The sequence below is a fragment of the Nicotiana tabacum genome, chromosome 15 (assembly GCF_000715075.1).
Source record: "Nicotiana tabacum cultivar K326 chromosome 15, ASM71507v2, whole genome shotgun sequence".
Lineage (NCBI taxonomy): Eukaryota > Viridiplantae > Streptophyta > Magnoliopsida > Solanales > Solanaceae > Nicotiana > Nicotiana tabacum.
This window is the reverse complement of record NC_134094.1, coordinates 33,464,431-33,489,103: the sequence shown is the minus strand read 5'-3', so window position 1 is coordinate 33,489,103 and position 24,673 is coordinate 33,464,431. Positions and strand designations below refer to the sequence as shown.

Here is a 24,673-nt window from a genome sequence, read left to right as displayed (position 1 = left end):
CTAGGCTGATATCGTTTCATTCTGATGAATACACTATCAATGCAATTTAACTAGTCGTAAAAAATCATTATTATATTTTCTTGGTTATCGTATCAAGTTTGGTACGAATAATTAAATATTGTTATGTCAATTTAACATGATGATGTTAAAAATCAATACACTATCAATACACAGAACTTAAACTCGTGAGTTGTGAGTACTTATGCAAACTTCCTATCGAGAGTAGTGCAAAGGGAACTATACTAATAAGAAATATACGTAAAAACTCAGCAGCCAATAGACATTACCTTCTTCTGGATCATATTCCTCTTTCTGGATAGAATCCTCCCAAGATTTCCACTGACGTATCTGTGTAAATAGAGCAAGTTCATTTTTATAAGTAACTAAGCTGCATAATGAATTCAGAAAAATAAATCAAGATGATTAAGAACTTACCTTTATACCTCCAAATAAAATTGTGAGAGCTGAGAAAGTAACATGTGAAACTGTCATGACCCGGAATTCCCCATCGACAGGACCGTAATGATGCCTAACATTTCACTTGCTAGGCAAGCCAACGTTAGAGAATGCGGAGTGTCCGTAATGTAAGATAAGAAGCTTATGTTCTTTTTAGGCCAAATACCTAGACAGCCCGTTCAATCACAATTTTCATGTTGACACTCTATCTCAATCTTATTATATTTTGGCCTTCCAACCCTATTTCTTATGTTTCACTTTAACAAAAAAGCTGACTAGTCACATAGTGTGCGTTGCCTCACAAAAGATCTCGGGACGCTGTAATCATCTTCATCGTTCGCTCTGTGCTCCTTCTGTTTTTTCGGCTCGGTTGAGGCCGGTATCATTGATTGCTATTTAGTTTCCCTTTCTTTGGTCGGTTCCCTACTTTTTTATGTTGAAACCACAAGCACCGTACTTCATCGACAACATACATTTCCTTTGCAGTCGGTTGTTCACCGTAGACTGCTTTGACTCCTCCCGGAGTGGGAAATTTCAGCGCTTGATGTAAGGTCGAAGGCACCACTCTCATGTTGTGAACCCATGGCCCCTTCCGAACAAGGTGTTGTACCTCATGTCCTCTTCGATCATGTAGAACTTTATTTTTTTGGTCCCGGCAGTATTTACCGGTAAAGTTATCTCGCCCTTCGTGGTCTCGCATGCCATATTAAATCCGTTTAATACCTGGACTGCCGGTACGCTTTGATCCTGCAACTCAGGTTGTTCTGGCCGAGCTACCTGGATCAATCAACACACGTTTAACCCGAGATTTATTAACAAGTACGGATATTACCAGTGCATCGTTGTGAGGCTGGACGATGCCTTCGACTTCTTCATCACTGAACGAGATGGCTCATTCCGGGACGTAATATCGGGTGCATGTTTTCTCTCGTGATAGAAACTTTGGTGTGTTTTATCATTGGCCCTTGCGAAAGGTATTTTCGGGATCGGTTGGTAGATTGATATTGATGGCAACCTGTGAGTTAGCATCGACCGGGTCGGCGACTGGGACACAATTAGGGGTGGCAAAATGGTTAAAAGAACATAGTTAACCACCCATATTATCCATTAAAAAATGGGTTGGGTAAATTCCCACAAGTGCAGCAGGGCATTTTCGAGACCTTCAACTATGTCTTCAATATATTTCATTTTCCCTTCTCTGATAAGAGGCAATACAATTTCTAAAACCTTTGAGTATTGAGGTAAGTAGTCGAAGTAAAGGAATCCTTTAATTCGGACACGCTTATAAATAATTTCCATCAAATTTTTAACCCCTTCTGGATTTTCTAAATTGTATTGGGAGATCATTCCACACACAGCAATTCGACCAAAATTTCTCATGTTTAGAAGCACAGCATCCATCAGTTTTCAACCAATATTTTCAAAGTAGATATCAATCCCTTCAGGAAAGTATCTGTGACAATTAATAATACGAGAAATGGTCAAAAAACTTTTCTTGTACTATATGAAATAGAACAATTTTACTCTGCGTTAAAAGTTGGTATCAAAATTGCCCCCGGCGTGACCAAAATAGGTCGCTTATGCCCCTTTCGACTAACCGACTCATTTTTTCAGAATTGTTAAATTCCAATCATATTCTTAATCCTATTTAAAATGCTACATGTCCTAATCACCCTCCCCATCCCCCCTCCGCCTTCCTTTTCTTACTAGACCCCTTACTCGCCCTTACTTTTATACCCCACCCGGCCTATTATTTTAACTAGTATTTACTCGCACGTTGCGCGAAGAATATTAAATATAATTTTTCATAGAAAAAATATTACTTACTTGAAAACTACTATGTAAAGAAGCATGTAAATAATATTATTTTATGAATATGTAAATACACTGGATATTTATACATTCAAGTCTATCTAAATTCCACTATTTTTCTTGCATTATAATTTTGTTATTTAAGTATTTGAAGAAATTAAAAACAATTCAAGGTAAATTTGTATTTAAAAATATTTATCATCTTTGTTTTCTTCATGAAATAGTAGATATAATTATTATATAAATCCGTCAACTGATTAATATTGGTGCAATAATATAAAAATAGACGAGTAGTAATATAATTAATAGGTTAAAAAGTTATCTGATTCGATAGATATATATCCCTTGGAGAACATTTTGGCCGACTAAAAAATCTTGCTATGGTACACAATTTCATTTATATATTGTTCGTAATATTCATCACCGTTTGTGAGAATGCTGAAATCTGTTGGCATAGTTGGATCAAATAGAAATTTTGAGAATAATAAATTTTTAATTAAGAAGATATTGGTGATGGAGTTAGGTTTTTATTTTTATTTTTGTAAATACATGGGTTTTGGAGTTAGGTGTTTTCTAGGATTTGTCTAAATTTATCAATAAATGTTTTGAGTGATATTATTTAAATTAGTTTTTCAATTAATTCAAATTATAAATAGCCTAACATTATAGTTTTTTCTATTGCTATATTTGATTAGTTTTTCCATTTAGTAATTTACTTATAATTTTTTAAATATCTTTATTTTTTATTAAATTATAATTTTGAATCCTTAATATTATAAAGAGAGAATCTTTTTATTATTTTGTTCAAAAGTCTAAAGAGAGAAACCTTCTATTATTCATATTCTTCAATTTTTCTAAATTTATAAATAATGCTTCTATATATTATTTACTGACTTTATAATTGTATCTTGATTATTTTTTGGGGGGTTTTAAATTTTTTCATGAATAACTATAAAATTTATAAGTTGCTTTGTAGTATCTTAACACTTGGCTTAATCTTATGAATAATATTTTTTAATCATAAAATTATCAAGTGGCTTTTGAATATACTTTTGTTGGCTTAATATGGTGTCTTTGCCTCTCCTTTTATTATGTATGGATAATATATATATATATATATATATATATATATATATATATATATATATAATACATAGTGATACCTCCTTTAATATAACATAGATAATATAGATTTCTTACTTCATCAAAATTATATGTTCATTTATAGTTTTGTATAAAATGTATTAATATTTTTGATTTTTTTCTTTATTAATTAGATTTTTCTATTTTATTTTCAATATAATGTTTTGGTTTTTATATATTTTACTTCGTCCAAAATATATGTTCTTTTATTATTTTGTATAAAATGTATCAATATTTGTAGAATTTATTTTTTTACATATATGGAATAAGTAATTAGACTTTTCTTCTATGTTATTTTTAATATAAAATTTTGATTTTTATATTTTTAACTATGTTTCTTGTAATAAGAAGAGAAATAAGAAATAAAAACAAAATAAAATAAGGGGCTGGGTGGGGTATAAAGTAAGGGGCAGGGGGGCCTGTAAAAAAAGGGGGCGGAGGGTGATTAGGACATTTTAAACACGATGAAGAAAGAAATTGGGATTTAAAATTTCTAAAAAATGAGCGAGCCATTCTGGTCATGACAGAGGTACATTTGATACTGTATACGGTCGAAATAGATTTCGGCCTTAGCACGTCCGATCGAGTTCGAACGATGATTTATCGAAGTAAGATCCCGAAGGTGGAACGAACTAACCTCGAATCCGGGAGGCCGATCCGTGTCGAGTTCGATATCATTATCGAGCTCGAATCAAAATCGAACCATGATGCAGAGTAGATCTATCGTTCTGATAATCCAGAGACCAACCAACATCGACCTCGAATCAATTTAAGGGCTCGAGCCAGGATCAGGCTCGAACCAAGGTCACGAGTTCGAGCCGAAATCAAGCTCAAACCAAAATCGAGGGTTCTAAGCAAGATCGAGCTCGCAAACAAAAGCCGTTGCAATCCCACTAGAGAAAATCTTGGCAGAAATTATGGAAAAGCTGACTTATCATGGGTCGCCCACTGAATGTTTATTTTATTATGCTTAGAGCCAAATCCCTCCACTATAAAAGGGCTTGGTTACTATTTCTGTAGAATAAGTTTTTCTCAGGCTTACATTATAATAAAAGTGCTATATTCTTCTACAGTAAAGAATTATTTTCTTTCAAATTTCTTAGATTGATTCTATTTGTTGAATTCTAAGATTCATTGTTCCTAATAACCTTATCTATTTTGCATTCTCCGCAATCTATATTTATATTTTTCTTTATCCTTGCATTTTGTGTTAAGTTAGCCACATATCCTCGGAACTGCATATAAATTCAACTCTATCCATTTTTCGGGTAAACAGTTTGGCGCCCACCGTAGGGCCGAGGATAACAGTGGTCATTTGATACAAATCTAAAAAAATACGCCATTGTGTTTTGCACTTATTTCCGAAAATATCTTGAATTTCGGATCAGCTACGAATTACCACCAATCAAATGGCTTCACCGATCGATTACGAAGCCAGCCTTCAAGATGAAACCAACAACTTGGCACCCGGGGCCGGAAGGCCAATTAACGATAGCTTGGCAACCGAGGCTCGAATCGAAGTACCCAAAATTCGAGCCGAAATACCATTGGATGTCAATTCACAAATAGCTCTGGAGGCGAACCAACGTTCCGAACCTGAAAGAAGCATTCAGGGCGGTACTCGATCCATAGCCCGAGACACCCAAAATGCGAAAAAAATCGGGGCCAGCTTACGTATGATCATTGAGATGCTACAAGTCCAACAAGTAGCGATAGCTCAGCTATAGAGCCAAACTCACGCGCAAAGCAGGCCGGATTCCAATCCACTTTGAGAAGTCACCCCCAGATTAGAGCCCGCCATAGTGAAATCTAACGAGCAAGAATCGGGGACTACTCTCGGAATTACTAAATTGCTCGAGAAACTCACAAAACAAGTCGAAGCCAACGACAAGAGGGTGGAAACATACAATGCCAGGATCGATCAAATCCCGGGGGCTCCACCAATGATAAAGGGGCTTGATTCGAAAATATTCATACAAAAGCCTTTTCCGTCCAGTGCGGCACCGAAGCCAATCCCCAAAAAATTATGTATGCCCGAAATTCCCAAATATAACGGTACGACCGATCCTAACGAAGATGTCACCTCTTACACATATGCTATAAAAGACAACGATTTGGAGGACGATGAGATCGAATCTGTGTTATTGAAAAAGTTCGGGGAGACCCTCTCGAAGGGAGCGATGATCTGGTACCACAATTTACCGCCGAATTCCATCGATTCTTTTGCCATGTTAGTAGATTCGTTCGTAAAGGCACATGCTGGTGCCATAAAGGTTGCAACAAGGAAATCAGACCTCTTCAAAGTAAAGCAAAGGCAGAATGAAATGCTGAGGGAATTCGTATCCCGATTTCAAATGGAACGCATGGAATTACCCCCGGTCACGGATGATTGGGCCGTACAATCTTTCACCCAAGGGTTGAACGAGCTAAGTTCAAAAGCATCACATCGGCTGAAACAAAATTTGATCGAGTATCCAGTGATAACTTGGGCAGATGTACACAACCGATATTAATCAAAAATTACGGTCGAGGATGATCAGTTGGGAGCTCCGTACGGACCCGTTCATCAGAACATGACAGTTACTAAAAACCAAAAGGAGATCGACACAGAACAAAGGTTGAACAGAGACCGATATCGACCGTACATCGCAGATGGTTCAGCACGCAATGCAGTTCATAACAATCGAAGGATTGATCGAGGACAAAATTCTCGGGGGCTTATGAGTAAGAGCGGCTTCGATAAATATGACAATCCTATAGAAGCACCTCAATTATCGGAATATAACTTCAGCGTTAGTGCATCCGCTCTCGTGTCAGCCATCGGACGCATCAAAGACACTAAATGGCCTCGACCCATGCAGACCGATCCTGCCCGAAGAAATCCCAATCAAACGTGCGATTATCATGGTACCCATAGCCACAGAACAGAAGATTGCAAGCAACTAAGAGAGGAAATAGCTCGCTTGTTTAACAAAGGGCACCTTCGGGAATTTCTGAGTGATAGGGCGAAGAACCATTTTAAAAGCAGGGATTTCAGCAAGAAAACGAGCAAGAAGAACCGTAGCACGTCATCCATATGATCATCGGCGGCATCGATACCCCTTAGGGACCAGTACTTAAACGCACTAAAACATCGATGGTGAGGGAAAAGCGATCTCGGACTCAAGATTACGCGCCCATGGGGACTTTGTCCTTTGATGATGAAGATGCAGAGGGGGTCATCCAACCTCATAACGACGCACTGGTAATATCCATACTCATGAATAAAACTAAAATTAAGCGTGTGTTAATCGATCCAGGTAGCTCGTCCAACATCATCCGATTGAAGGTAGTAGAGCAGCTCGGCCTATAGGATCAGATCGTACCCGCAACTCTGGTCCTGAACGGGTTCAACATGGCATGCGAAACCACCAAGGGTGAGATAATCCTACCAATAAACGTGGCCAGGACCATCCAGGAAACAAAGTTTCACGTGATTGAAGGCGATATGAGATATAACGCCCTTTTCAGAAGGCCATGGATCCACAACATGAGAGCTGTGCCTTCGACCCTACACCAGGCCCTCAAATTCCCGACATCGGGAGGTGTCAAAATGGTGTACGGAGAACAGCCAGTCGCAAAGGAAATGTTCGCCGTCGACGAAGCTAAACCAATGTCCTCACTTTCGCCGATAAAAGGATCGGGCCCGGAAGGAGAACGGGACACCAAATAGCAATCACAGACATCGGCTTCGACCCAGCCAGACAACCAAAAAATCGAAGAGGATAATGATCAAAGGGTCTCTCGATCTTTCGTGATTCCCGATGACTCTAACGCCACCAAATCAACAATCGAAGAGCTAGAGCAAGTCATATTGATCGAGCACTGGCCCGAGCGAAAAGTATACTTAGGAACGGGGTTGAGCCCCGAACTCAGGAAGAAACTCGTTCAATTTCTTATCGATAACATCGATTGTTTTGCATGGTCCCATTTAGATATAACAGGGATCCCGCCGGACATAATGACGCATCGGCTAAGTTTGGACCCCAGGTTCAGACGATGAAGCAAAAGAGAAGACCCCAGTCCGAGAGAAAGCACACATTCATAAAGGACGAGGTAACCAAGCTTCTCAAAGTAGGGTCCATTCGGGAGGTGAAATATCCCGAATGGCTAGCCAACGTAGTTGTAGTCCCTAAAAAAGGGAACAAACTTAGAATGTGTGTGGACTACAAGGATTTGAACAAAGCATGCCCCAAAGATTCCTTTCCGCTGCCTAACATCGATTGCATGATCGATGCCATGGCCGGCCACGAGATCCTCACTTTTCTCGATGCCTATTCCGGGTATAATCAAATCCAGATGAACCCGGAGGACAAGAAAAAGACTTCATTTGTCACCAAATATGGAACGTATTGTTATAATTTGATGCCCTTCGGGCTAAAAAACGCAGGGGCTACTTACCAACAACTAGTAAATAAAATGTTCGAAGAACAAATAGGAAAATCAATGGAAGTTTATATTGATGACATGTTAGTTAAGTCCCTGCACGCAGAGGACCATTTGACCCATTAGCAGGAAACGTTCGAGATTTTAAGGAAATACAACATGAAGCTCAACCCCGAGAAATATGCTTTCGGGATCGGTTCGGGCAAGTTCCTCGGCTTCATGGTATCACATCGGGGAATAGAGATTAACCCCGATAAAATCAAGGCCATCGAAGACATCGTCGTTGTGGACAGCGTGAAGGTCGTACAAAGGCTAACAGGTCGGATTGCAACCTTAAGCCGGTTCATCTCAAGATCATCTGACCGAAGTCACAAATGTTTCTCTCTACTCAAAAAGAAGAACGATTTTGCTTGGAACCCGAAGTGCCAACAAGCATTAGAGGAACTAAAGTGATATCTATCAAGCCCACCACTACTTCGCACTCCAAAAACAGACGAAAAACTTTGTTTGTACTTGGCAGTATCGGAAGTCGCCGTAAGCGGTATCCTAGTTTGAGAAGAGCAAGGTACACAATTCCCCATTTATTATACGAGTCGAACCTTAGGAGAAGTGAAAACTAGATATCCGCTCCTGGAAAAATTGGCACTTGCACTGATAAGCGCCTCAAGAAAGTTAAGGTCATACTTTCAATGTCATCCCATATGTGTGTTAACCACTTACTCGCTTCGTAATATTTTGCACAAACCCGAGTTATCAGGCCGACTGGCCAAATGGGCCGTCGAACTCAGTGGGTACGATATCGAATATTAACCCCGCACGACTATCAAGTCTCAAATTTTAGCAGACTTCGTGGCCGATTTCACGCCAACCCTCGTACCCGAAGTCGAAAATGAACTGTTGAAATCAGGTACATCATCGGGTGTATGGATCCTTTTTACGGACGGGGCTTCGAACGTAAAAGGGTCCGGGCTGGGCATAGTTTTGAAACCACCCACGGGTAGCACTATTAGGCAATCTAATAAAACTATCAGGTTGACTAACAACGAGGCCGAGTATGAAGCCATGATTGCAGGTCTCGTGCTAGCTAGAAACTTGGGAGCAAAAGTCATTGAAGCCAATTGCGACTCCTAGCTGGTGGTGAGTCAAGTAAACAAAACCTTCGAAGTTCGAGAAGGTAGAATGCAAAGGTATTTAGATAAACTGCTTGTCACTTTGCACCATTTTAAACAATGGACTTTACGGCATGTACCACGGGAACAGAATAATGAGGCCGATGCGCTTGCGAATTTGGGGTCGTCGGTCGTGGTAGATGATTCGGGGAATGTTGTTCAACTTTCGAGATTGACAATCGAAGAAGGTCACGCCGAAATAAATTCTACAAGCTTAACCTGGCATTGGAGAAACAAGTATATTGAATACTTGAAGAGCAGAAAACTCCAATCAGACCCTAAGGATTCCAGAACCCTACGGACTAAAGCTGCTCGATTCACTTTGGCTGCGGACGGAACGCTATACCGAAGAACGTTCGATGGGCCGTTGGCAGTATGCTTGGGTCCAGGAGATACCGATTATATCTTACGGGAAGTGCACGAGGGTACTTGCAGGAATCATTTTGGAGCCGATACGTTAGTTCAAAAAATAATCAGAGTAGGGTATTATTGGATCGATATGGGCAAAGATGCGAAGGAATTTGTTCGTAAATGTGACAAATGTCAAAGGTTCGCACCGATGATCCACCAACCCGGAGAACAACTCTACTCGGTCCTATCTCCATGGCCATTCATGAAATGGGGAATGGATATCGTTGGCCCTCTGCCATCGACCCCAGGTAAAGCCAAATTCATTTTATTTATGACTGACTATTTTTCTAAATGGGTTGAAGCGCATGTGTTCGAGAAAATAAGAGAGAAATAAGTTATAGACTTTATTTGGGATCATATCATATGCCGATTCGGGATTCCTGCCGAAATAGTATGTGACAATGGAAAATAATTTGTTGGCAGCAAAGTAACAAGATTCCTCGAAGACTACAAGATAAGAAGGATACTATTGACACCATACCACCCCAGTGGGAATGGGCAGGCCGAATCAACAAACAAAACTGTTATTCAAAACTTAAAGAAGAGGTTGAATGACGCTAAAGGGAGATGGAGAGAAATCCTGCCCGAAGTCCTTTGGGCATATCGGACAACGTTAAAATCCAGTACGGGGGCGACCCCATTCTCCTTAGTATATGGGTCTGAAGCATTGATACTAGTCGAAGTTGGTGAACCCAGTGCCAGATTTCGATTCGCGATGGAAGAATCAAATAACGAGGCTATGAATACAAGCCTCGAACTATCGGACAAAAGACGAGAAGCTACTCTCGTCCAATTGGCCGCCCAAAAGCAGCGAATCGAAAGATATTATAATCGAAGAACCAAGCTCCGCCATTTCAAGTCTGGGGACTTAGTGTTGTGAAAAATTACCATCAATACCCGAAATCCGAACGAAGGGAAACTAGGACCGAATTAGGAAGGACCATATCAGGTGCTCGAGAACATCGGAAAGGGATTATACAGGCTCGGCATTATAAACGGCAAACAACTATCAAGCAGCTGGAATGTATCACATCTAAAACGGTACTACTGCTAAGGTACAACCTTTCCATATTCGTTTATATCTCAAAACCAACTCCTGTAGAAGTCCGAACAAGGGCTAAGACGGATCTCTTGCTTGAAAGCACGCGTTGCACTCTTTTTCCCTTAGACCGGTTTTATCCCAAATGGGTTTTTCGGCAAAGTTTTTAATGAGGCAACCATTGATCGTACAGCATTTACAACAATATCCGAGGTCTCGCAAGAAAGTTATTTCACAACAACAGGGTTCCAATAGGAAAAGTTGTAAGAGCCAAATGGTCGAAGCGAACCATGCTCATATAGATTGGCCCGAACCCAGGCGTGTAATAACGTGCGAAGAAAGTTCTCTTCTTTATCGGCATCTTATATCCAAGGAAAATTCCTCTATTTTGAGATTTATTATGCAATCAAAATTAAGATAAACTCGACGACTAAGCCTACGGGCTATTTTTATTTTCGAGTTCGAGCAAACACTCAATCGACCATTACGCCTACGGGCTACACTACTTCGAGTTCGAATCATTCACTCGACTAAGCCTACGGGCTATTTTTATTTCGAGTTCGAGCAAACACTCACTCGACCATTACGCCTACGGGCTACATTACTTCGTGTTCAAGCTAACACTCACTCGACCATTACGCCTACGGGCTATATTTCTTCGAGTTCGAATCATTCACTCGACTAAGCCTACGGGCTATTTTTATTTCGAGTTCGAGCAAACACTCACTCGACCATTATGCCTACGGGCTACATTACTTCGAGTTCGAGCTAACACTCACTCGACCATTACGCCTACGGGCTACATTACTTCGAGTTCGAATCATTCACTCGACTAAGCCTACGAGCAATTTTTATTTCGAGTTCGAGCAAACACTCACTCGACCATTATGCCTACGGGCTATTTTTATTTCGATTTCGAGAAAACACTCACTCGACCGTTACGCCTACGGGCTACATTACTTCGAGTTCGAATCATTCACTCGACTAAGCCTACGGGCTATTTTTATTTCGAGTTCGAGCTAACACTCACTATTTTTATTTCAAGTTCGAGCAAACACTCACTCGACCATTACACCTACGGGCTATATTTCTTCAAGATCGAATCATTGACAACTAATAAGCCTAAAGGGCTACATTGCCCCAAGTAAGCGCTCGCTCAGTTATAGAGGCTACGAAGTCCAAATTTGATTAAGTTGTTTAAATCATTTGTGAAAACATTCATAAGGCGTAAATAAAGTCCTCGTAAGAGGGGAAACAAAAACAGAAGCAAGTCGGCAAAAAGGGAGATATGTCTATATACAAATTTATCTGCATGGGTGATTACAACGTAAAAAACTAAGAACTAAACTTCTCGACCAGGAGCGGTCTCTTCTTTATCAGACTCCCCCCCATTTTCGGATCCGCTCTTGCTCCCATCATTATCGTCATCGCCATCAGAAACCAGAACTTCAGCATCGGCTTTGAGTTCTTTGGCCCTTTTTATCTCTTCAGCGAGATCGAAGCCACGAGCATGAATCTCCTCGAGAGTTTCCCTTCTAGATCGGCACTTAGCAAGTTCGGCGACCCAATGCACTCGAATATCGGCGGACTCGGCTGCCTCTCTTGCCTAGACTTGGGCAGCTTCAGCGTCGGCCCGATAGACGGCCACGAGCGCATCCGCATCGGCCTTTGCCTTTTCGGCATCAGATTCGACCTTGGCATGTATAAAGGCCAACCGAGCCTCAAGCTCCTCAATTCTTCTTGCTTGAACAAGGCCTTTTTCCTTCATTTTCTGAAGTTGGGTTTCAGAGGATGATAACTGGGCTCGAGCAATCTTTTTTTCTGTAGCAAAGCGGTCCATACCATCTTTCCACCACAAGGACTCCATTTTTATCACGTCGACCTCCTCACGAAGCTTCCCGATCATCTCGATTTTTTGCTATAGCTGTGAGACCGAAATGTTAGGTATCATTCCGGTATCAATCCCATAGGCTTTCAAAAGCATCATTACCTGCTCAGACAAATCAGTCTGATCTCGATAAGCCTTGGCCAGCTCAGCTCGGAGGTCTTTTATTTCCTCCTCTCTCTGCCCTAAGGAAAGTCTAAGGGATTTCCTCTCGTCAGTAGCCCGTTGTAGGTCGGCCGCGTATCGATGCAGCTCATTCTGGGATCGAGAACATTGTTCTCGATGAACTGCCGCTGCCTACAAAGATACAAGAAGTGAAGTTAACGAAAAACGAACATAAAGATAGTACCAACAAAATAATTTTAAAAGCTCACCTGATTCAAAGCCTGCCGCAATCCGTGAAAAAGATCCGATTCATCACCGGCAACGTCCTCAATGCCGGTAAACAGGTCACGAAAGGCATCTTCTTCATCATGAGGCCCGTATAGATCGAGGGCTCCCAGAGCTTGAGCTTCCCGAATCACCCCTGCGGAAAAAGCGGGAAAGGTAGGCGAATCCTCGATCGCTGCTGCCCCAAATGACTCGCTTGGAGCGTTCCCCTCGGTTCGAAGGGGTTCGAGGGGCTCTTCGATCATATCCCCTGCCGGTTGACTCCGATGAGATGCATCTTCGATATCCGATAGTTTGGGGACTCTACCCGAATCTTTCTCCGGTATATCTTCAGTTCGAGGCGGAGCCTCATAGAGCATCATCGATCCAGCCGGCGATGAGGCATCGATGGTTCTCTTCGTTCGGACTGCCAGCGCGGACTCATCGTTCTCTTCTTCTTCTTCTTCTTCTTCTTCTTCATCTTCATCTTCATCCCTTAGACGCAGAATAGATTCCACGGTCAAAGGAATGACATTCTTGTTCGACTTACGAGCCGTCCTCTTCTTCGGTTTTGAATATTCGGGAACCGAAGCTCTCTTTCTTTTATTTTCCTTCACCGGCTTTGGGACAGAGGCCGAAATTTCCTCCTCATTGGACAAGGGCCTCAAGACCGCGTCTTTACCCAAACCTGTATATGGGAAACCTTATAAAAAATATTTTGAAAACTGCCTCGTTCGGATCATCAGAGTCCGAAAAATGAGCTTACCGTGATTTTTGGCCTCCCACCGACCCTTTGACAAATCACGCCATGAGTGCTCGGCATATGTGGAGGTCGAAACTAGGGCTCGTACCCAGTACTTGAGATCGGGAACTGCTCCGGGCATCTAGGGAACCGCTACATCACAAAAAAAAATGAAAGAATTAGGTCTGAGGAGTGTCGATAAGAGAATAAATGAAAGAACAAAATAGAAGCAACAGCAAGATCACACTTACGTTTCATATTCCACTCCTCGGGAAAGGGCATCTTTTCAGTCGGAATCAGGTCCGAAGTCCTTACTCGAATGAACCTGCCCATCCAACCCCGGTCCCTGTCCTCGTCAATACTCGAGAACAGAGCCTTGGTAGCCCGACGCTGGAGTTTTATTAACCCTCCTCGAAAAGGTCGAGGACGGTACAATCGGATAAGATGATCGAGGGTGAACGGCATCCCCTCGATTTTGCTCAAAAAATATCGGATCAGGATAACGATCCGCCACAAAGAAGGATGGACCTAGCCTAGGGTTACCTGATATTGTCGACAGAAGTCAATAATGACGGAATCGAGGGGACCCAAAGTGAAAGGGTAAGTATACACATTCAAAAACCCTTTCACATAAGAAGTGATATCTTCGTCAGGGGTATGAATTATTATTTCTTTTTCACCCCAATTGCAATATTTCTTTAGTTGATCGAGGTGCTTCTCGGTTATCGAACACATGTACCTCGATACCGGCTCACACCGGCCAGGGACCGATGAACCTTTATCGACCTTAAAATCTGAAGTAAGGACACATGCCCCGGGAACACACTCCTCAGGCCGTAGTTCTGCCAGTGTCTCGTCGGTGGCGCCTTCTCTTTCTGAGGAATGGTTTGCGATGTTTTCACCATTTTCGAATTCAAAGGTGAGGAATAGAAGAAAGTAACAAAGATTTGGCAGAATTGAAGAGGGGTTTTTTGCGGAAAGAAATCGCAGATTTACTGGTAAGTTGGAAAGTACGAAGAAGAACTTGGGAAATTTGGAAGATAGATGTAAAAGTGGTAAAAGATAAAAGAAAGGATTATTTATAGGTTCAAGCAATGGCGGTTCAGTATCAGCAGTGGCCGACCACCGCCTGACATGCATTAAATGCCTTGAAAGACTAAACCTACGGGACAGCTACCAGATGCGTCATGATCGAACCCAATGGAAACGATAGGATATAATCCGATCGAGCTGTGAAAAAAAAATCATATCGTTTCTCGCCACATTCTTTCCGAGAAACGAGCGGACTATCTGTATACGGTCGAAATAGATTTTGGCCTTAGCACGTCCGATCGAGTTCGAACGATGATTTATCGAAGTAAGATCCCGAAGGTGGAACGAACTAACCTTGAACCCGGGAGGCCGATCCGTGTCGAGTTTGATATCATTATCGAGCTCGAATCAAAATCGAACCATGATACAGAGTAGATCTATCGTTTTGATAATCCAGAGACCAACCAATATCGAGCTCGAATCAATTCAAGGTCTCGAGCCAGGATCGGGCTCGAACCAAGGTCACGAGTTCGAGCCGAAATCAAGCTCAAACCAAAATCGAGGGTTCTAAGCAAGATCGAGCTCGCAGACAAAAGCCGTTGCAATCCCACTAGAGAGAATCTTGGCAGAAATTATGAAAAAGCTGACTTATCATGGGTCTCCCACTGAATGTTTATTTTATTATGCTTAAAGCCAAATCCCTCCACTATAAAAGGACTTGGTTACCATTTCTGTAGAACAAATTTTTTCTGAGGCTTACATTGTAATAATAGTGTTATATTCTTCTACAGTAAAGAATCGTTTTCTTTCAAATTTCTTAGATTGATTCTATTTGTTGAATCCTAAGATTCATTGTTCCTGATAACCTTATCTATTTTGCATTCTCCGCAATCTATATTTACATTTTTATTTATCCTTACATTTTGTGTTAAGTTACGTCACATATCCTCGGAACTGTGTATAAATTCAACTCTATCCATTTTTCAGGTAAACAGATACCAAATTTTAATGGAGGAGAAAATTAATTTATTTTGTATAGTATAAAAGCAGTTCCAATCCTTTTTGGTTGATAATAAAAAGAAATATCAAAATCTTGGCTTGACTAATTAATTACTCAGTATTAGTGTTACGAACTAATACAATAAAATTTTAGTACGTCACATTTACGATACCTATTCAATGCAGCATCTAGATCATGCTCTTCTTTGTAATTGAAAGCATTATCATATCCAAACTTGTGCTTTAATAGATCAACCTTGTCAAGAAACATGAAAACAAAATGAGTCCAGATGAACACATAAGACTATGTACATTTCATTTGTGATAAAGCCAAAAAAAGTGATTGGAGAAGGGTTCATCTTCTTCGATAATGATACCAAGAATAAGACATTCAAGGGTTATTTCGATCATCCAAACTTTACTTTATTGTACAAGAATCATAATACTTACTTTTCAAATGCAGACTAACTCAATTGTGCCTATTTATCATATAGAATAAAAAATGCTCGAAAATGTTGATTCCACTCCTAGAAACACAAGTAGGCTGCCACACTTCATGGAAGAGTCCGTTATTTTAATGCTCACAAATTATCAAGGACTTCTCAACAAAATTTATGATGTAAAGCTAAATTTTAATAAGTGACATCTTTTTTATTTATTTATAGTGTAGTTATCTTACAAAATATAGTATTAATATTTATGTTTGTTTCTTTTCTTCGTTCTTGATGTCTATAGTGTAGTTATCTTATAAAGATTTGAGTATCTTAATTCAAAATTTTAAAATATTTCTATTGTTAAAAATTGAAAGTAATTCTTTTTACTTTTATAAGGATTTTTTTATTTTTTTCTATAAGCTTCAATATTATCTAAGCGAAAATAAGATAAAAAATCCACAACTAAAAATATTTTTGGGGCCCCAAAATTTAGGGGCCTGAAGCTAAGGCTTTACTAGCCTCCCTCACCCTTGAGCCGCCCCTTCTAATTATTCGAAATTATTTAGTAAAATTATATTTATTTTATTTATAACAGAAAAGTCAATTAACTATGCCTATAATATATAGAAGATCATTTAACCATATTTCTCACACTTTCGGTAGCCAAATACCTATTTTACCCAATTATCAACCATTATTTTTTTTTGCTTTTTCAATATTATGTTTTTTTCCTCTTTTTACTATAGCATGGATTTACCATAGAGCAAATAAATTTTATTATAAAGTAAAAAAGTAAAATATTATTTACTAGCATATATAATATTGGAATATCTGGAAACAATCTCTCTACTCTTCTGGAGTAGGGGTAAGGTCTGCGTACACACTACCCTTCCCAAACCCCACTTGTGAGATTTCACTAGGTGGTTGTTGTTGTTGTTGTTGTTGTACTTTATAAATAAGATTTATTTGTTCTATACGTAAGTTCATAATATAGATTAAAAAGAGAAAAAAAATATCATAATATTTAAAAAATAAATAATGATAAAAGTTTGACAATTTAAAGGGTAAAATAAGTATTTGGCCATCGAAAAGTTTGAGAAATCTGGTTGAGTGACCAACTAAGTGCTATAAGCATGATTATGCGACTTTTCTCTATTAAAAAAGACTTTACTAGGTAATTGCGGATAATTGAGTGACCATATGAGTAATGAATTCTCTTATATAATATCCACGTTGCACCATATTTTTATAAAAAAAATTAAAAGCGCATTTCCCAATTCACACAAAATACCACCATAATATGACGGTGAAATATGTTTGAGTATCAAGTGCGATGTCTAAATTTTATGCATTAATAGTGTGAAAAATATTTACACCGCCAAGCATATAGAGTTGACTTATTGTTCGTTGCAAAAATCAATTTTATGAATTTGGTGCTATAAAATAAAAGCTAGATAAAATAATCAACAATGACTTACTTTGACAGTACTACCAGCACATCCAACAACATAGCAACCCATCAATTTAGCAAATTGACCAACAAGCTGCCCAACTGCACCAGATGCCGCCGATACAAATACTTTCTCTCCTTTCTTTGCTTTAGCAACTTCATGAAATCCAGCATAAGCCGTTATACCAGTCATCCCTAATTAAGGTACACAAAAATCAAACTTTCACAATTCATTATTTCAAAATCTTGGATTCTCAACTAAGCAATTCTGGCAGATGAAGAGAGAATTTCACAAACTATTAATATAAAAATTATTCCTTCAATAGAAAAAGTTGAAACTTTACCAAGGATTCCTGTATAGTAGGAAAGAGGTACATCAGTATGTTCAATTTTGAAAAGAGCACTAGCAGGTTCTTTTATGAAAGTGTATTCTTCCCAGCCAGTTGTTCCCCATACTAAGTCACCCTTCTTTAAGTTTGGATCCCTTGAGTCAATCACTTTAGCTACTCCAAATCCTGTAATTGGCTGTTTCCAGAAAAAACTTGTTCACAATTTTTTTTAAATAACAGAATAAACAAACACACTGCAAACTTTTCAGTAAAAAGAAATTTGCTAAAGAAATTCCACGGGTTCGAGTCATGGAATGAGCCATTGATACTTGCATTAGACACGTAATGCTTCGTATACCGGATTGCCCTTCTATGCACATGCACGTTAAATATTTACTGTTTTTCCTTTAATTTGTGTATATATCAAAGCGCCACTATCACCAACATCCGCCAATAAATGTTGATGGCAAAATCAACAATCATACAAAAATTTGCATGTATGGTAAATCCTTTTTAAATAGACTAAGGGTGACTGTTGGATAAAACTTCAGTTGTTAAAGAGAAGACGATTTTGATTATATTAATACTATAATGTTTCACATGTCCCCTCGTGTGTGGGTCTGATTTTTCACGTGAAAATAATTCTTGATTGATAATGCTTAATGATCCCAAGAACTTTTATTTGCTCTCATTATATATCCCATCGAAAAGCTTATATGACACGGAGAAATTAAAAAATAATCAAATTTAGAAGTGGTAATTGAAAAATAGTCATCGTTTCAAAAGTAATCGAAATTTAGCCATTTTTCATGTAAAGATAAATCTTAACGAAAACATTATTCAAAATCCGAAAAATATTAACTCCAACATAATATACTGGAGTTCCAGTATAATATACCGGTCCAGCATAATATGCTGGAAGTTCATACACAGATGCTCCAATCTCCAGTATATTATGCTGCAGCTTTCCGCGTGTTGGGGCTCCAGCATAATATGCTGAAAGTTCATATACAGGTGAACTAATCTCCAGTATATTATGCTGGACCGGTCCGTGTTGCAGCAAAATAGTGATTATTTTTTAATAACTTTGCAAACGTTGACTATTTTTGAATTACCAATTCGAAAACTGGCTAGCCCGTACTCTTTTTACTATATGATAGGGTCACACACTTCAAAGGATAAGCTAAAGATTAATAATAAAACATGAGTACATCGAACACCTCGGAGGTCTTTTATTTACTCCCTCTATTCCATTTTATGTATCACTAATTTCTTATTAGTTTATTCCAAAATGAATGATATATTTATATATTTGAAAATAATTTAATTTTAAATTTTCTATTTTCGCTTAATGATATTCATGCATACTTTTATAGTAATGAAATCTCGTGACATTTTTAATACCACATATTTTAGAAGTCTTTTCTTTCTCTTTAGACTTCGTGTCCTCTCAAATACATTAGTAATACTCCTACTAAAGAATTAAGATTGAAAAAGCACACAAAAATAGAAGGAAATGTGAATACATACAGAACCAGGGGAGTAAGAACTGAAGAAGCCATCAATCTCAGATTTGTTCATGAGGTTGCGCATGTAAGGATCACAAGATAAGTAGAGATTCTTAACAACAACTCCCTTTGTTCCTTCTGGGACTTTTAAACTTATTGTTTTCTCTGTAGTTATACACATATCTGATTCTTTAGGGAAACCTCTCACGTAATCTTTAAATAACACCTGCTTGTTCTAAACATCTACAACTCTCTCGGCTGCCATTTTCAGTTAAATTACCACTAAAACTTATAATATTTTCTCTGTTTATGGTTATGGCTATGGCTATGGCTATGGCTATGCATTACACGGCAAAATTATAGAGAGCAATTGTGATAGGCCAAAGTTAAATTGATTCTTGGCCCCGACTTTGTCGAACAAATCTGATTAAACAATTTCCTCACTATAAAATGGAAAAATAGAAGAGGATGTAATCCAAGATGAGTCCTACTCTTAACAAAGTACTATACATTAGAAAACTAAGTTTGAGGGTGTATTTAGAGGCTTATCTTAGCTTGTAACACGTGGATTCACGTGACTAGCTCTAGTTTTTATCAAAACTCTATATACATATTATGAAATTTACTAAATATATACAAATATTCATCTATGAACCAATTTTAATTACTATATATTAACTTGAATATGTTATACAAATTCACAAACTTCACAAAATTGGTGACGTGTCATTTTTCAGTGCAAGAAATTTGACTTTTCAGTGAATTGTATTTTTTTGAAAAACAAAGTATAGTTTAGTAATTCTAGTGAGACAAACTAATTTTATGACTTTACTGGTATAACAGATGAAGTCTAGTGTTGTAATGTTGTATGTTAAATTATCACGTAAAAAAATTAATAAGAAATTCAAAGCTAGATTAAAAATTTGTATGAAAGGTGTGCTTAGTCGCGAATCCTAAATCATTGAACAATATATGAAGTATTAGTACATAAGCTGAAATGAAATCTATCCAAAATATATAAAAAGAGAATTGCTCGCGCACGAGGTAAACACCCTTAGGTGAATGACGTGTGCTAAATCATAACGGGACCCTCGTTGTAGCATTAGCTTGGACTTTTGCCTCATGATTATCTAGGGTGATTGAGTGTATCTTTTTTATTTATTTATTAATTAATTATTATTTGAGTCTATCTTGCATCAGTGGGTAAAAAAACTTTATCGTTTAAAACATGGATCGTATTCGTATGCTAAAAGAATATAACCTCTCAAGAAAAAATATGAATAAAATTATTATATAGGAGTAATAACTATAACAATAGTGTATATGCAATATTTATGTGAGGATAGATATATGTTTCCGGGAACAGAAGAGGGCCAAAAATACCATTCAACTAAGATAAATAGAGCAAATTTAATCTTGTTTTGAATTTGGTCTCAAACATATTCTTATCATTAGTGGATAGGTTCAGATTTGCGCCTCAATTATAGGAAATATAATAAATTTGCCCTCAGTTTAAATTCAAAACCAAATATGCCCTTATCAGAAGGAGACTAGCTCATATTTGTCCCTCAAAACTAACATATTTTATTTTTTTATTAATCTTTTTATTTTAGGGTAAAATTTTTATTTGACTTCTATTTCTGAAACACAAGAGAAAGGATAAAAGAAGGAAAAAAAGAAAAGAAAAAGCATGTTACAACCAATGTTTTCGTACATGAGAGTACGTCGTAAGTCAATTGATGTAAGCTCAGAAATGAGATCACCATTGAAGGTACATAAAGTGAGTCAATCATGTTACATTGGAGGTTACAAATATTTAAGATCATGAATAACAAGTACCAAGATGGTTGGAAGGCTTAGGAGCTAAACAAATTGAAGCAAATAAGTTTCGTCGAAAGTCGACAAGTTAGGAATGTTGTAACATGTACTTTTGTGGTTCTTAACGTTATAAGTTTCGTCGAAAGTCGACAAGTTACATTGGAGGTTACATTGAAGAAAATAAGTTTCATCGAAAGTCTAAGGTTCTTAACGTTATAATGAGGTTATGTTATGATTATTTTAGTCGTATGATAGTCGTGTTTTACGTTTTGAAGTCAAGTAAGTTGTGGAACAAAAGTTGGCAAAGGTCATCACAAGTTACATTCATAAATGTGATGAAAATTAGGTCAAATATATCTGAGCTTTTCTCCCAATACACTAGGAATTGTGTGATGATCCACCTATTAAATTGAAGATCTACGAGTGTAGTTTCGAACACATTAAACCGTTTATCTATATGACATCAAAGTAGAGAGATATTTGCATTTTCGCGAGACCGCGCAGAAAACCCTTATGGGGCCCACTTGGTCGGTGGGCAACCTTCACCTATTATTATCTCGTTTTTGGGGTAAGATTTGCTCATTTTTAGACCTCCTTCCATCCTCACACTCTCCAAACCCTCCCAAACAGCTCCTCCAAGGCTCCAAACAAATTCCAAAAAAAACATACACCATAATCCAACATCAAAGTTAGCTAAAGGCGAAGAATAACCTCTCTATGGCGTTATAATGTGAATAAGGATGCTAGTGAGATATGTTATAATTAAGTTTCGAATTTTATCTACTGCCTAAGGTATGTTTAAAATTTGTTTGATGGTGTTTAAGGTTAATTACATGTTAGTTGTGGTGTTGGAGTGAAATATTACAAGATAGCATTTGAAAGGGGAAGAGATGTTGTTATATTTTGTTTGGTTATTTTAAGGCTATATATAACTATATATATATATATATATATAACTATATATATATATATATATATATATATATATATATATATATATATATATATATATATATATATATATATATATATTGTTATGGGCTGTAAATTGGGGGAAATAACTTTATTATGATATGGTTTCTATTGTTATGCATGTATATATGTTTATCAAGTGAATTGATGAAAGAAACATATGAAACTTGAGACTGGAAGTGAAGATTAGCTTAAGTCACTTCTATGGTATTGTATTGCCGAGGGCTGTTGTAAGTGCTATATATAACTTGAATTTCAACTTGAAGCTATTTTAGTAGGTAAGTATATTGTGTTCCTGCATGCGCTTAAGGTTATCTTGATGATTAAGTTAAATGGATGGACTAGACATAAACTAGTGAATAAAGTTGCTAATTGAGGATAATTGGAGTAGTTGATGGTATAAGGTTGTAATCATTGATGAATAACTTCATTATCATGTTAATGATACTGTTAAGTTAAAGTAAGAAATCTATAAGGGGTGACATGGGGTATACGGGTTCCAATCGGAGCTTGCCGCTCGTCGTGAAGTAGTTGTGACTTGTTGTTGTTATATCGTATCTTGTTATTGATACTTATATGTCGTCGGATTGCTCTGGTTTTTGTTTTTGGTATATGGTATTGGAGGAGGCTCTTGTTACGGGGGAGATGCTGCCAAATTTACGTAAATGAGCTACTAGCTTAAGTTACAGACTTAGCCTTTACTCATCACTGATTTTGAATCTCCTTATGCTATGGTAGAATGAGTTGAGTTGTTTGAAGAGTTGCTTGGAAGGTATTGATAGTAGTCTATAATTACGTATTTTAGTTGCTTATCGCACTCTAATCTACTGTACTTTAATTGAGTTTGAGCTTTAATTGCTAGTGTTTTGTACTAATTGTGTGTTTTATGCCTTGTAAGAGCGATTTCGAGTTACGATGAGGTTGTGGAGCTAATTTGAGCTATTTTGGGGCTTTGAAGTCTGAGTAAAAGTCGAAGGATTAAGTTGGAATCATGTTCGGGGATCAACGAATAATAGTGCACTGAACGAGAGAAACGAATTATTGAGTAGGAGGCTAATTGTGGTTTTACTCTCTGTTAATTGCCCGAATTCATTGAATGAGTTATTTATCGAATTGCAAGGCTAATTGTGGTTTTACTTTAATCGAAAGAGAAGTGTTGTTGTAATTCACATTGTTCCATATTGTTTGGGTTGATTTTACGCCTCTCATAGGTAATCGAAAGAGCTTAGAGAGTTATCAATTAACCCAGTTTAGAAGAATAGTCGAGAGGCATTCTTCGAAAGATCATTCAATCACTGCATTTGTGCATATGTTCATACGACCCGTTATTAGGTTGATTAGAGGAACCCTCCTTCATTCGGAAGAAGAATTTGAATCCCTAAGGTAGCCTAATCATCTGTTGAAATCGGAAGAGTCAATATAAGTTAAGAGTGAACTTAACACAGAGTTACCAGGAATAATAGTTGATCACATATCTTGTCACAACCCTTACTTCTTACCTTGACATCCAATTGTTGCTACTTAGTCATTAGATTGCCATTAGGTTTTTACAATTAATAATCTTAGTTTTATTAGTAGTCGATAATAACCTAAATCAAAGATTGATTATCCTGGATAGTGTTGAGCTGAAGATTTATTAGAACATTATTTAAACCAATCCTTGTGGAGACAATTTAATACTATACTATCTTTGACTAGCGAGCCTTAGTTTTATACGCCGGTTTTGCGCTCGTCAAATTTTGGCATCATTGTCAGGGATTGGTGATTAATAGTGTTTGAATTAATTTTTGGTGCTAATTCAGGAGCAAAATTTTGTTTTATTTTCTTTTTTGTACGCTCCTCTTTTATCTGTGTGCAGGAAACAAGTTAAGTTCAATGGTGTATGAATCTATCCTCTTCCAAGGAATTGGTGCCATACAATCCAAAACTAAACAAGCATTTGCGGTAGTTGAGAAGGGAGAAAGGATCGAGCGGATTGCTGTTGGGTCAGCCTTCTACTCAGAATACAATGGTGAATGACGAAGAGGAGGTGAACCTAGCTGCGAGAGAGGCAGCTCAGCGACAAGAAGCACAGTTAGAAGCTGAAGCAGCCCGTAGAGTTGCAGATGAAATAGTCAATGGGGATCGAAGGTTCAATCCAAACCGAAACATGATCGAATATGAATTTGAAAATGCAGCTCCTATGCTTGGGATGTCGCTAGGAGATTATGCCAGACCGGTGTACAACCAATAACAGTCTAGTGTGAGGCCCCCACCCATTGATGCCAATAATTTTGAGCTTAAACAGGGAGTCATCCAGACCATTCAGAACAATTGCATATTCAGAGGGAAACCCAATAAAACCCCCAATAATCATCGGATGGACTTCGGCGAAATTATGAACACATTTCTCTACAATGGAGAATCATATGATGCCATCTACCTTAGAACCTTCCCATTCTCACTTAAGGATGATGCCAAGCAGTGGTTGAGAAGTCTGGCCACAGGGTCAATCCGTACGTGGGAGGAGATGACTACCAAGTTCTTAGAAAATTATTTCTCTGCTGCTAAGACTGGACGGATGAGAAAAGAGATTCACAATTTCAACAAAGGGGAAGGAGAGACAGTGTTCGAGGCATGTGAAAGATTTAAGGAGCTATTGGGAAGGTGCCCTCCTGACGGAATAGAGCAATGGATGCAA

The 24,673-nt window shown here is 38.1% G+C and overlaps 1 pseudogene; it reads right to left on the bottom strand.

Annotated features, from left to right (window-relative positions):
- Positions 1-273: 273 nt before the first annotated feature.
- LOC107816872 (2-alkenal reductase (NADP(+)-dependent)-like) lies at positions 274-19,468 on the bottom strand (annotated as a pseudogene).
- Positions 19,469-24,673: the final 5,205 nt, after the last annotated feature.